At 41.6% G+C, this 13,878-nt stretch overlaps 1 protein-coding gene across 9 annotated transcripts in view; it reads right to left on the reverse strand.

Annotated features, from left to right (window-relative positions):
• The window catches only part of LOC106495814 (teneurin-4-like), a 315,416-nt gene that overhangs the window by 84,841 nt on the left and 216,697 nt on the right, over positions 1-13,878 (reverse strand). Inside the window, exon 1 of one of the 9 annotated variants that reach the window (XM_067314344.1) lies at positions 8,997-9,023. The exons of the other annotated variants lie outside the window; for them this stretch is intronic. The gene's annotated coding sequence lies outside the window, so the exon portion shown is untranslated. Of the gene's footprint in view, positions 1-8,996; positions 9,024-13,878 lie in introns of those variants that run through there. 9 annotated transcript variants of the gene reach the window in all.

Below are 13,878 nucleotides of genomic sequence, written 5' to 3' on the forward strand. Positions count from 1 at the left end.
AAGCTATTGCACGAAGTCCTACAAATCAACAAACAATGCAAGCAATAATGAAGGGGTGTTTAAGAAAGAAAGATGCCATTTGGGGGGATTACTGGACGTGAATGCTCTCTCTCCCGGCTCTTGGCAAAGAGTGAATTGGAATCCCAGCGTCGGCAAATCAAATATTCCTAAAGCTCCCCTAGGGATTGTTTTGCAATTTTGTTAATATTTTAAAAGCATCTCTTGATCTCACACATGTCTGCGTGCAGCTATGGTTTCATTACACACTGGAGCAGATGTCTTCTCTCTCTCTTTCTCCCCTCCTCTCTCCCTCTTCAAATTCAGGCCCTTTGCAATCGCAAAGTTTTCACCTTAATAAGGTGCATTATGAACAATTGATTTTGAAGCCCAGGAACGCATTAAATTCACCAGGAGATGGGGCAGTTTAATCCTGCCATGTTTGCAGGATTGGCCTTTTCACCAATGCTGGCTAGGCATGAGTATGAGAAACTTCTCAGAGGAGAAACAAAAAGCAAACAAGCAAAAACTTTCCTCAGACTCATAGGACAGAAATGCAGAGCCACAATTGTTCAGAGCAATTTTGTGGCCTGGGTCTGGAAGCCTTTCTCCAAGCAGAATTCCTTACATTATCTTAAATTACCCCTAACTTTCTCTTTTTTGAATAAAATTTGAATGACAGTGTTGATGGGGCATACCAATGAAATCTTGGGTTATTTGTTCATTTTTGCTGTGAAAAACCACTTAGCAGAGGTCTAGCAGGATCAAGGCTATCTACCTCCACAGTATTTATGCTGCTGTTTATCTTCAGGATGGTTGACATAGGGGTGGCCTCTCTCTGAAGGCCAGGGCTGTGACTTTGCTTGACATCCGTAAAGTGCCATCAATCAGGTGGATTAATCTTGAGTCACGAGAGGAAAGAAAGTGCAGGCAAAGCATGGCAAATGCTCTGGCCCTGGACAGAGATCAGGCAGCTAAACAGTGCTGTTCCTGGCAACGTCCCACACTCCTGCTTATCCATCACCATAAACAAGGACTAGCTTGTTTTCTAGCTAAGACTTTCTAGTTATGGAGTTCTGTTTATTTTTATCTCTTTTTTGGTGGTTCTCAAAGATGGTATCACATCAAGGTAAACAGAAAGGTAAAATAGTTAAAGGATTGTGTCCTCATTAACAACAGAAGTTTCCTTTTATGTCCATGATATAAATAAAAATGTCTTCTAAGTAAAGAAATCTGTGGAATGACCACAAATGGTGGGTTGGATACCAGAGCTCCATTTTACAGCTGGGGAAACAGAGGCAAAGAAGTATAAAACTGAGGGATGGACCCATGTAGTGAGTCACTCAGTGCCTCCCAGCTGGCTGGCAGCAGAAGCAGGAACTGAACAAAGATCTTCTGATTCCCAGCCCACATTAAGTCTAAGTCTTGTAGTTAGGCTAGTGTCAACTTTGGGAAGTTTACACCTTCCTGTCACTGGGGGGAGGCAATATCTGCCAGTGAACACATTTTCGTCTCAAGACTAGGCCTAACAGCTCAAATCCCTTCCTCCATCCTCTTGCCACATGCCTTGGTGTTCTCCTTCCTAGTGAAGTGTATTCAAATATGCAGATGCTTCAATGAACTCAAGAGTAGATGTTTCTGTGGTGACTTCACATGTTCCTACTAAATTTGACTATTAAGCCATTTTCTTTCCTCAACTGACTTTTAAATAAAACAGAGCTAGGTTGTTGGACATTTCTTTTTATCTTTATTGCTTTTAAGGCCTCATTTAATATGTAGACTTTAGACAGCAATTGCCAAACATACGTTTTACCTCTCCAGAACAATACCGTTTTGACAGCAGATGACCAGACAATTTATTAAGTTGGAAGCAAAGAGCAGCCTGATTCGTGCAGTGAGATAACTGCTGCTATTTCAGAATGGACTAACTCTGAAGACCTTTCAAAGACAAACCTTGTACCTGGAAAGCACCTGCATGCAGTGACTCAGCCATGGGGACCTGCCAGCCAAGGCCGAGTTCCACGATTCTCTTTGGGAGAAAATCAGACGTTATGATCCTGGGACAATGTCAGTAGGTCCTGCACACAGGGTCCAAACCTGAGCTGAAAACATCTTATCTTCTACAGAGAGGAGAAGCTTATGCCGAGGCTGAGGGAGCATGGTCACTTGCCAGGTACGGGGTATCGTACTCAGAGACATGCTGAGGAGAAGGGAAGCTGAGGAGAAACTCTCAATGGGCCAGAACTCTTTAGACCAACTGAGAGGGAATTTATCTTCCCACATCAAGAGAATTAGTCTCCAGAATAACGAAAGGGGCAAACTCAGACTCAAAGGTGCTTAGGAGCTTAACGAAATTAGGTGTGCTCCAGGATCTGAAATGTAAAGATGAGAAAATTTTGATTTTGGAGACTAAAGAGGAAGTTAAGGTTTCCCAGATGAAGGAAAAGATGACAGAAGAAATACATAGCAGAACTGCAAGATGTGTATCAGGAGCATTTGTTTCTTTAAGGCTCAAGAAGCTTGAGGCTGGCAAGCCCTGATAACCACTTAAAAGCTGGCTGATAAATGGGTCAGATGCATTCTGTCACGCTCAGCTGAGGATGCTGGCCATGAAACCAGGAGGGGGATTTGTGTGGAGTAGAAGGCCTATGTAGTCCATGCTGTTTGTGTCACTGCTTTGTGAGTCATTGCTGGAGATAAGAAATAGGACCTTGAAGTAGAGCCTGAAAGAGACTACGGAGCGGAGGTAATCCATCTATGCCTGCTGGGATGCGATGTTTTTCAAACCTCTCTGTACATTATGACTCAAGCCATAGAAATGCACGCCAAAGAGTGATAGCAGGGTACTAATATAATGATCATGTCTTCTTAATTACAACAGAAAAATTACCAATGATTTCCTATGTCCTCGAAAAAGTAAACCTAGCTTATAATCTGTTAACCTAAGGTGGGAAGGAGGGCGTGAATACGCGTGAATCTTTTTCTTTTCCTCCATGAATTATGCCCCATTTTGGTAGGATTGTTCCTCTACCTTTTACTCAGTCCCCAGGATGATCGATCATACCTCCACACTTCCTGCACCATTGGTCATTGACGGGTATGATTCCCCTTATGAGAAATGTGGGGTTTAGTCCCTTCAGACTGAAGGACAGTGAGACCTTGGTCTATTGGTTCTCAACAGATGTCCCAGCTACTATGCTGCTCCCCGACATTTAAAAATTAACCTGCAATTGCACAACAAGGGGGACTGACTTCCCGCATTTTGCGCCGTGACTGGGATGTCCCTATCGCATGCCTGAGCCCAATATCTGGACTCTCACCGGGCCTGGTGTGAGATAAGTGCTGAGCTGCTCTGGCTGAGCGAGTACAGGCACCTAAGTAACTAGTTGCTAAGGTTTTGGGCTTGCACTTTTAAGAATCTGAAGCCCACCTAAGTTCTTTATAAGTTCTAAGTCATTTATTTGGATCAGTCCCCACATTTCCTAAATTTTATTTACTGCTTACAGAATCACAGAATCACAGAATGGCTGAGGTTGGAAGGGACCTCTGGAGATCATCTAGTCCAACCCCCCTGCTCAAGCAGGGTCACCTACAGCACGTTGCACAGGATCGCGTCCAGGCAGGTTTTGAATATCTCCAGAGAAGGAGACTCCACAACCTCTCTGGGCAACCTGTTCCAGTGCTCTGTCACCCTCACAGTGAAAAAGTTTTTCCTCATGTTCAGATGGAACTGTCTGTGTTTCAGTTTGTGCCTGTTGCCTCGCGCCCTGTCGCTGGGCACCACTGAAAAGAGTCTGGTCCCATCCTCTTGACACCCTCCCTTCAGATACTTGTACACGTTGATAAGATCTCCTCTCAGCCTTCTCTTCTCCAGGCTAAACAGGCCCAGCTTAACCAAATCAGGCTATCGACACCTGTATTACAGTCTAGCTACAAGGCATGACAGTTGTGACAGTGGTGCTGTTGTTTCCTGTGTTTGATTTAAGGTGTTTCTGCGAGGGCAGATGGGGAAGGTAGAGAGTCCTCTTCTGTTCAACTCACAGACCTGGCAGCACCACTAACTCCTCGCAATTTCATTAGCATCTCATATAGCAGAGGAGTGGGTGTCTCTCTATATGACTCTGCAAAAATCAGGCTTAGAATGTGTCATGTATCCCTAGATGATTACTAAAAATATATCAGTATGCTGAAGAGAGTATGTGGGGGAAAAGCATAAAGGGAATGTGTAGGAATAACTGATCTATTACACATCTGCAATAAATGCATATGGACTGGCAAGCAGTAGTGACAAAGGGATGATAAAAATCCACAGAAGTCTGAAGGACAAAGCAAAAAAGCATTTGATATCAGTGCTACAATTTAATTAAGAAGAGGAAGATTTGATTAAGAACAAGAAAATATCAGATTAATATAATGAAATATTTTTCTAATGATCAGATTTCTTAGGGAAGTAGGATCAAAAATAAATAAATAAATCTGAAAATGGACTTCCCAAAGCACTATAAAAACACAGTGTTGTATAAAAAAGAACAACCTTATATTGGATTGAAAATGGAACAAATAGCCTGGTAGATTCTCTCCTATTTCTTAGGTTTACTATGCTGGAGGAAAATAAACTTGTACGAATGATCTGCAAAAGCTTGTCTCTGTTTCTGAATACTCCAAACCATGCAAATGTGGGCCAAGTTCTTAACCACTTTGCAACTGTCCAATATTGTAAGAGAAAAAGAAGAAAGTCATTTTGATTTAATACAGATCCATACTCCCTATCACAATGCTGTGGTGCCTTCCATACACCTGGAATGCAATTCACTGATGCAAAGAAAGCCTAAATGCAGTGTTGGTATTTGAAGAATCACTCCTCTGTGAAGAAAACTTCTAGAGCTACAGAACTGCTGTATAAGCTTCTCCCCCTCCAAACATCTGCTTGTTATTTGTATGGAGAGTAGGCTGGATTCATTACTCAACGGCAACCCTCAACAGTTTTTAATGGCCCCTAAATAATCCGTAACTTATCGCAATAACTGTGGGAACACAGCCCAGGAGGGTGGTTGAGATGATAGCTTGACTGAAAGCAAGAGATGCTTCTCATCTTTGATGGAGAGGAAAATCAGAGTTTCCACTGAAACCATTGAGTAACATCACTGAGCTTCAAAATATCCCAGTGCTCTTGCTTTTGTGAAACATATTCATTGGAGATCTGGAAACTGTCAGCTTGCTCCAGCTTTGTACCCTCAGGGAGGAAGCAAATACTCTACTGACTATGAAGACGTGCAGCTATAAGTACAGTAATTCAATAGCGGCAGTGAGTCAAGGCGAACAGACCTACCACTACAGAGAGGTCACCAGAATGGAGAGACTTTAATTGGCAGATGTGCGCTGTTTAGCATTAGTGAAGACAATGAAATTTCACATTTGTGAACATTAATGCAGACATCATCTGATCTACAGTATGTCTGTGCCTTAAATTTCCTCTAGAGCACAGCTGGGTGTTAATCCCCTTTTCATGTTAGACCCCTCTCTGGCAATGAATACACTTGTCAATTAAAATATGTTCTTTGAAGTTAGTGCAGACTTTCCAGAGTGAAGAACTGTAAAGACTCACTGTGACCCAGGATTAATTAAGAAGGGCCAAATTTGATCTCCTTCAGGGGAGTGTAAATGTGCATTAATTCCATTACCAGCCTAACAGGAGAAGACATTTATCCTTGTCTGTTAATTTCTTTGTTATCTCTGGCCAGGAGAACAGGAGGCAGCTTTTACTTCAACTAGTACTCATGGACTTCAGCATTGCACAGAAGCTGCAAATACATCTGTTTCCTCTCAGTAAACCCACCTCTAAGACAACTTATCCAAACAACCACACCATGTAATCCACTGAAATATTTACAGCAAAATGAAAACTTATCTTGTTTACCCTCTCTCCTTTCAAGTGTAACATCCCTAGACATCGCTGGACATCTCTGAACTGCATCTGCACTGAAAATCTTTCCACTGATTGGTGAAGTGGACCTCTGCCACCTGAGCTGAAGACACCATCCCTCAACTGCAAGTCAGCCACTGAAAAGTTTCACAGTCACTTCCAGTTAGGTAAGTGGCGGCAACCAGATTCTTCACACTTGGCTGTGGATCTGTTTTGCATGTGGAAATCATACTGTGTACACAAAATCTAAATGTGGCATGGAAATTTGGCATGTGCAGACTTTGTGGGAGCAATTAAAATCATCGCTTGACAAGATCAGTAGTGTGCTACTGAGAAGACATGGAGAGCATCTGAAGAAGAGAATGATACAAGATAGATTATCCTCTGAATTGATAAAAAGAGAGGGCAACGAAAGACTACCTGATGCTTAAACGAGTGTCATTATGTATTTGAGACATCAAGTCATACAAAGGAGGCAAGGAAAGGAGCTGTCCAGAAAGCGGGAAAGCAAGGAGGAAAACAAAGCCATGCCGCTGGAGGAGGAGCGATTAATCAGTATGTCAAAGACAGCAGACACTAAAAACAGGGATGGACCTCTCCACTATCTTCAGGAAGAGGTAATCAATAAAAGAGGGTAGTGTAAGGACAGGACGAAAGCCAGATGAGAGACATACTCTTCGGTGCCTTTCACCCTTTACAGCCATGTATTCCTTAAGTTGAAAAGCCCTCAGAGCTGCCCAAGGCTGGCACACTGGGATAAGGGTACTGATTCCCAAGGCTTTTAGCAGGGCTCCACAGTATCGTTACTACTACTGATGATGAAAAATGCAAATGAAAAGTGGTTGCCTACCATTCCAATCTGATAGATTTTTACACAGTTTTAAAAAAGTGAATGAGCACAGGAGGGGGAAGGTGGTAAGAAACAGTCAATAGTATTTTACAGTAGAAGTTCAATAGTGCAGCATTGCTCTTTCAACAACGTAGAAAGAAAAACACTGAAAAAAGAAATCACCAGCTGAGTGTTTGGACATATTCCTCGACTATTTCATTAATCCACCCTCATTTATTTTTAGGTTGATAGTGTGATCCACAGCAGTAGATTAAACTGTAGAGAGTGGTAATTTGTTCAGCTAATGTGAAGTAACTGAAAGATAAGCAGACCTGTTAGCTGAGTCTTGCAAAATTTGATATGATAATCCCCAAACCTATGTACCTTCTTCAAAACGTTAACGAAGCATCATCACACTTCAGCACTGAGCTACCACCCAGCATTACTGCTGAGACACAGAAGGGAATAGACGGACTAGAGGATTGGTGATCTCCTCCTCAGGAATATGTTTGGAAAACAAAGTACATCAAAAGGTCTGATTCACCTTTGCATTATTCCAGAGTTTATACAAAGGAATTTTACTGCTTTGGGAAGAATATGAGTGCAAATCATTTCATTTGATATTTGCATTGTTTTCATCTCTGTTTCAGTAACTGCTGAACTGTATTTTACTGCAATGAAACAAAAAATAAAAAAGTCCAAACGTAAAAAGAAAAAAAAGAAAAATAAAATTTATTTTCTATCAAGTTCTTCTCTGAGTGAGACTACTGAATATTTTAATGTTAATTACTCTGACAGAGCCATGTGCCCTTCATTCTACTAGTGTAAATGGAAACAGGATTTAGCTCCCTGTTACAGGATATTGGTGTATATTATTTTTTTAAGTGGAAGCTGGTGGAAGAAAAATCAGTCCACAGGGTTGCTTTAGATTTATTTCCAATGGATTTCAGCACTTTAAAGTGCTTCTAAAATTATATTAACTGAAACTCAAGTAGAACCCTGTTGAGTACACTCATAGTGTGGCAGCTACAATCGCGAGGCTCAGAGACCCGCGTTTCACAGAAGTACACAGCCTTGATGTCTCTAGTGCCTATATAATACTCTCCCTTTTCCTTTTCCCACATGGTTTCTTTTCTTTACTTATTTTTCTTATTGTATATTATTTTATTACAAGGAAGAGGGGAGGGAAAACACGGCAGTTTAACTCTCACGGAACTGTAGCACGGTGAGACAAATCTCAGAGGTGGCCACGGCTCGAAGGCAGGACTGTGCTTGCTGAGAAGCCTCTGCCTTTTGGCCTTCTGCTCTCTGTTATTTCTCGGTGAGTTTTTGCCAGTGTTGCCTTTGAAGAGAGTAAAGAAGGATGGGGAGATGAGGGTCCTGTCTTTGTGTTGTGCACTGGGCTGGCTCATGGCCCAGTATGTTAAATAGAGTTCCCAGTAATAGTGGAGATAATTTCTTCAGGGTATTTCTTTATGTAAAGAAGCAATTTGCTATCAGTACTGGTCTTTAGCAAAATAGCAACCATCCATCTGAAACCCAAGACTGGCTTTTTGGTCCTTCTTAAGGCCCGTTTTTTTTCTTACCCTACAGAAGGGTAACTTTAATATGTTCTTCCTAAAGAAGGCCCCATATAAATCCTTTCTCCGATCCCACACTCACTACGTAAATGTATATATTTCATATATTCTTTCATAACCTGACTTAGCTTGGGAGCCAGCGCTTTGAAACAGGGTTTCAAAGACATGGTCTCCCAGGTAAGTGACCTATTGCACTCTACCACGAACCTGATTCTTGACCTTGAGCAAGTCAATAGCAAATGGGTAACATTAAAAAGCTGTATTAGCCATTAGTTAATAATGCATGCTATCTGAATGTCACTATAACTGCAGCTCACTGGCATGGGAATATTGTCTGTTTAAAGACAGAGTAGCAATAACGAAGTGTTCAAGAAATTTCCCGAGTTTCAAAAGCAGCACAGAAAAGAAGAGGAAGAAGCAAAAAAGGGAGGGAAACAATCCAGGGAGACTAGGGTCAGGAATAAGTCTAAAACAAAGTTGCAACAGAGGTTAATTGGTTCAATTTTCATGAAGGGAAACCTTCAAAAGTTCGGGAAACAGTAAATCAGGCCAGAAGTTTCTATTTGGAAATATGGCAACTGAGAGACTTCAAATGACACACTACAGAGTACAAAATATAGCAGACAAAATGAAGAGCTAGAACGCACAGTGCTCAGGAAACACGTACTTTTTTCTAGGGCAGCAAATTCCCAAGAAGTGTTACTGCAAAATATCTTCTTAACATCTGGATGTCCTCTGAGGATTCTCTAAAATTGGCCAGGAGACATGAAACTCTGTGAGAGACTGAGGCTATCTTCAGTTCCCATCCATGTGAGACACCATTTCCCTAGCCACAGAGTATAATCTGAGCATTGGACTCAATGGAACCTGAATCCCAAAGCAAAAATGAGGGGAAGCCATGAAATGTAAAGACTCTGGAAAACAAATTCACTTATAAACTCCGTGCACACACACAGATTCAGGCAGGGTTGCAGGGCCCCTTTAGAGAAACAGGACAGCATCCTGGCAAAACAAACGCTGCAGGGCTTGAAAAGCTTTTGTTCTGTTACATACAACTTAATTGTTGGGTTCTTCTCTAACTTGCATTTCTGAGTCACTTGCTTTTAATTAAGCCTCTAATTGCCACGTTTTCTTGGATCCTGCTATTGTGTCCCTGAAAGAACCATCTAAGTATTTGCTTCCTACTGTTCTTATCCTGAAAAAAAAGCCATGTTGTGGATGTATCCAGCTCCACCTCTTTCTGCCTTGATTAGGGGAACTGACTTTTGAGTGTGAACTGAGCACAACCCATTTTGTCTCCTTTGTCATTATATATCACCTTTTCCAAAGGTTTCTTTAGGGTATCTCTTGGCCGGATCCCAGCCTCCTAGGTTCCCACATGCTGTCAGCACAGACATTTGTAACAATATTGAATTACAGAAAGATTTGCAAAAGGAGAAGATTTATTTGACAAAAGGGCCAGGTGCACTGGAGCTAATTCCCTACTAGTACACTACCTTATTTTATGCTTTCTGCCGAGGATAGGCAGTTTGCATTCCCACTGGGAGCCGGGTGGAAGCTTTGCCATCAAATGCTGCAAAAGCAATGCACTGAACCCGCCAGCGATGTGCACTTTGGGAGCAATCCTGCCTCCCTTCTCACTGCTCTGCAGCAGCTAGGAGCTGCCCATCCTCCTCCGGAGAACGGCTGTCCGTTGCCAGCACCCTGTGCTATCTTATCACAAAATCCCTGCTCTTAACACTGCAGACTGTTCTGATCCAAGCACAAACCCGAGCTGCTAACAGGACAAAGTGGAGCTCTGAAAAGGAAAAACATAGAAAAGAATATGCTGGAAAAAAAACAGGTTCTGTGATTTGGTCTCTTCTGTGTATAAGTGTAAGCCGGTTTGGATTTACGCACCGGCAAAACCAGCAGCAACGCACAGGTCAGCAGAGGTAACGTGCTGTGAGGGAGCACAGAAGCAGCTAATTGTTTTTTTCTGGCAGCCCTTTGCAGCTCCATCGCGGTAGAGTACCTGGTCCTGTAGAGTACAGAGCAGTACGGATCTGGGTCTCTGGAGCCCAGGGCTAGGAGAGGGTCTTTGTCTGCTCCAGAGATAGATGTGATGAAACACAGCATGGGAGAATATGAAATAAAACAAAGCGCGAGAACAAAGTTGGCTGTGCTGAGACAAAGGACTTGCGATTGCTTCCTTTTCACCTGCTCGCTCACAACTGCATGGAAAATAAAAACAGTGGTAGCTATATATAGAACAGCCAGGGAAGGAGGACATATCCTGCATCATTCATGAACGTGAGTCTCAGACAGTCTGCCAGAGCATAACTTAAACATTTGCTTACATCAAAGTGGAGCACGATCAAAAACTGCGGGCTTCCCTCAAGGCTTTCATTCAAAAGAGAAATCGCAAAAAGAAAGGCACTCTACCTCTGCTACTAGATGTATTGTATAAATGAAAATTAGTGTAAACAGTCTGGAGATAACTAAATATTAAATGCACGCAATTTATATAGCTTGAAGGAAAACAGTAATTGGTTAAACTCACTAGAGAGCTGAAAATCCACACTTTATTGTTTTATTCTTTAGCAAATGCAGTAAGAACTGGGTAAAAAAGAGCCATAGCACCATTCAGAGATCATCGTTACCAACCTGAGAACTGGAAGGGACTGCCTTTGTCATCGTGTCCAGCCCCCTACAGTCACAGACAATTATATCAAATGCTAAAACCTACCTAAATTTAGGCATTCAGCTGATGTATCCCTCTCTTCCTTAGGGAGCAACGTAGCCCACCTCAGCCACAACGATCCCACCTGGTGATACTTGATGTGACAGGAAAGCTCTTAATGCAAACACCGAGTTAAAGAGCAACGAAGCCAAGCCTTTGTCCGCAGAGTATCCACTCACACAAGCCAAACACAAGCCATAAATCACTTCCCTACACAGTATAACAATACTAAGACCTTCAGCACCTACCTATAACCCCAAGAGATAAAATCTATACTGGGCCACAGATAAAAAGCAGGGCAGATTAAGAGCAGGGCCAGTTGTAACCCCCTGGAATAGCTGGGAACGTGCTGTGAAAATGCCTCCATTTACCACTTCCCGTCTCATTCAGAAAAGCTTGGTGATCCCTGCGAATATGATCTAGGGAAAGTTCTTTCCCAACCCCAAATGTGGCATTCACTTTCTATCAGTGCGCACGGGTGAGTTATAGCAATCAGGCATCTGGGAGGCTCCTCAGTGCCCCTGGCACGTCAGCCTGCTTGGCCAAAAGCGCCATCTCTAGTCAGTCAGTAAATCGAGTTGGAGTCAGGGATGCACGGCAAACTTAAGGATGGGATGCCACCAGAGAGCCCAGAGAATATGGTTCTCTTCTTGGGGCTGTCATTGCGCATAGCCTTGCACAAGCTATGCCCTTCCTACCTGAATCCAAGCCTTTTCCTATTTATATTATGTATTCTTCAAGGCCAAATACTCTTACTATGAGTTAGTACAATGACCAGCATGGTCAGGCTTTGAGGTGCAACTATTTGCTAGGCTTTTAGCAAAAATTCCCATTGGCTTCAACAGGGCTTCAACAATTCATTCTGCTGCAAAAGTGCCATAGAGGTCCAACAGAGTTCTGCTCCTTAAGGCCACCTATTTCCTATTAAAATTTGAGGAGGAAGACAGGATATCAGGAATACCTTATGTCCCACAGAAGGTTGCCAAACATTGACAGAAGCATATTTCTGAAGCATAATTCCCGTTACAGATGAGTCAGAGAATGACTTAAAACTTCTGAGTGTACTTTATCTCCAGACTAGTTGGGTAGGACTCAAATCGCCCAGTTTATACATCAAGAAGTGGCATGTTTTCATTTGAAGTGTGCTCATACGTGAGGCTCTTTTTAGAGTGCAACAGAACATATTCATAGCAGATGAATAGTTTCACCATAAAATAGGCAGCCAAAGTCAGAATTAGACAAGTTTTATAATTAGAGGAGCTTAACCTAACTCTTCGCGATGATGGGTGAAGATACTGGCAGTTCTTTGTTTTCTGAGTCAACCTGCCATCTTTCTGATGCAAACTCAGCTTCATGCAACTTCTTAGATGTCTATTTTTATTTCTTTTCTAAATGAGAACTGAAACATCACAAACTTATTTGTACTTTATGAAATTTAAGGTTCCCTAAGCAATGTTCAGTAAAAATAGGGATTTTTCCCATGTTTCATAAAAAGTCCCATCTTCAGCCATTTCTGTTTCACTTGCAAACCTGCTTGCCCCCCAAATGCTGGCAAGTCAACAACATATGAGCAGCTCATATGAAAAATCTCTAAGGATATTTCTAAATAAAAGTCAGTATAGTAAATATAGGATACCAGTCCTTACGGCTCTAGGTCTTTTTTTCCAAGTCAACAGCATTGGCTACTTCAAAGGGGCAGGATTAGGCTTTATTGTAAACCTTTCTTACTGATGATCAGTCTATTGATGTTTGCCATGTGTTATCAGGTCTGGGTGGGATCAGACACTCCTCACATATTTGCAAATTCCGGATGGACTTTGTCACTGTTCCCCATTTAACTGTCTCAGTGTAACTGGCTGTAACTACCAAAATTTGCCGTGAAGGGAGAGATGGAAAGCAATGCTATTTATAAGCTAGTATAGGTCTTTTTTGAACTTTTAAAAAATGATTTTATTAAGATCTTCTGTGATTACATAACAACCATATTTGGGCCATATCCCATGGCATTTGCTTTGGATTTCTTCTTAAATCTGTAATAAATTCATTTGGAGTTTGCCTGCATCAGAGATTGGTAAGGAAAACTAAGGAAAAGTGTCAGGATGAAGCCTAAAAATAATAGTAATAACAACAATATCCATTTATGCCAGTTTTATCCAACGATGTGCTAGGAAAAAAAAAAAACACAAAAAAACCACCATAGTAAAATGATTTCTGCATCATGTGTGAGACCCAAAGAAATGAACTAGGTTGTCTACCAGGTAAGGAGTAGCATTTTTTACTGTTAACTTCCAATACTTTTCCTTATTCGATTTTCGCCCTTTTATTCTTTGTATATTTTATATCTCCCTTTGCATATTTTATACCTATGTTTACAGAAAAACATGCTTTTGAATATTGAAACAACTAGCCAGTAACATCCAGCTAGTCCTACTCAACAATTTAAAACAAAAGCAGAAGATAAATTCACTTGCTTGTGTTAAATTGAAATATATATGATTTATATTCTGGTGTTAAAGTAGCGCTCTCAAGGCTTCAAAGCCCCAACATTGCAGTTACCTGGGAAAGTAGAAAACGATAGGCGAGTCCTCCAGCTTATGAATATTGAGTCTTTTTCTTGCCTTTTAGAGATCTATTATTATTGATATCTCCTCATGAACCTATAGTTCCACATAAAGCTTTGTAAGTATTGAAGAAGAAAAGGTCTCTGCCTCATGGAAATGGATTTAAATTTAAATTTAAAGTCAGTGCTGGAAATGAAGGTTGGGCAATAGGAATGACAGGAACTGTGCAGGGACAGAGAAGTGAAGGGAATGAATTTTGAAGGAAG

The sequence above is a fragment of the Apteryx mantelli genome, chromosome 1, assembly GCF_036417845.1.
Source record: "Apteryx mantelli isolate bAptMan1 chromosome 1, bAptMan1.hap1, whole genome shotgun sequence".
In the NCBI taxonomy this organism is placed as follows: Eukaryota; Metazoa; Chordata; class Aves; order Apterygiformes; family Apterygidae; genus Apteryx; species Apteryx mantelli.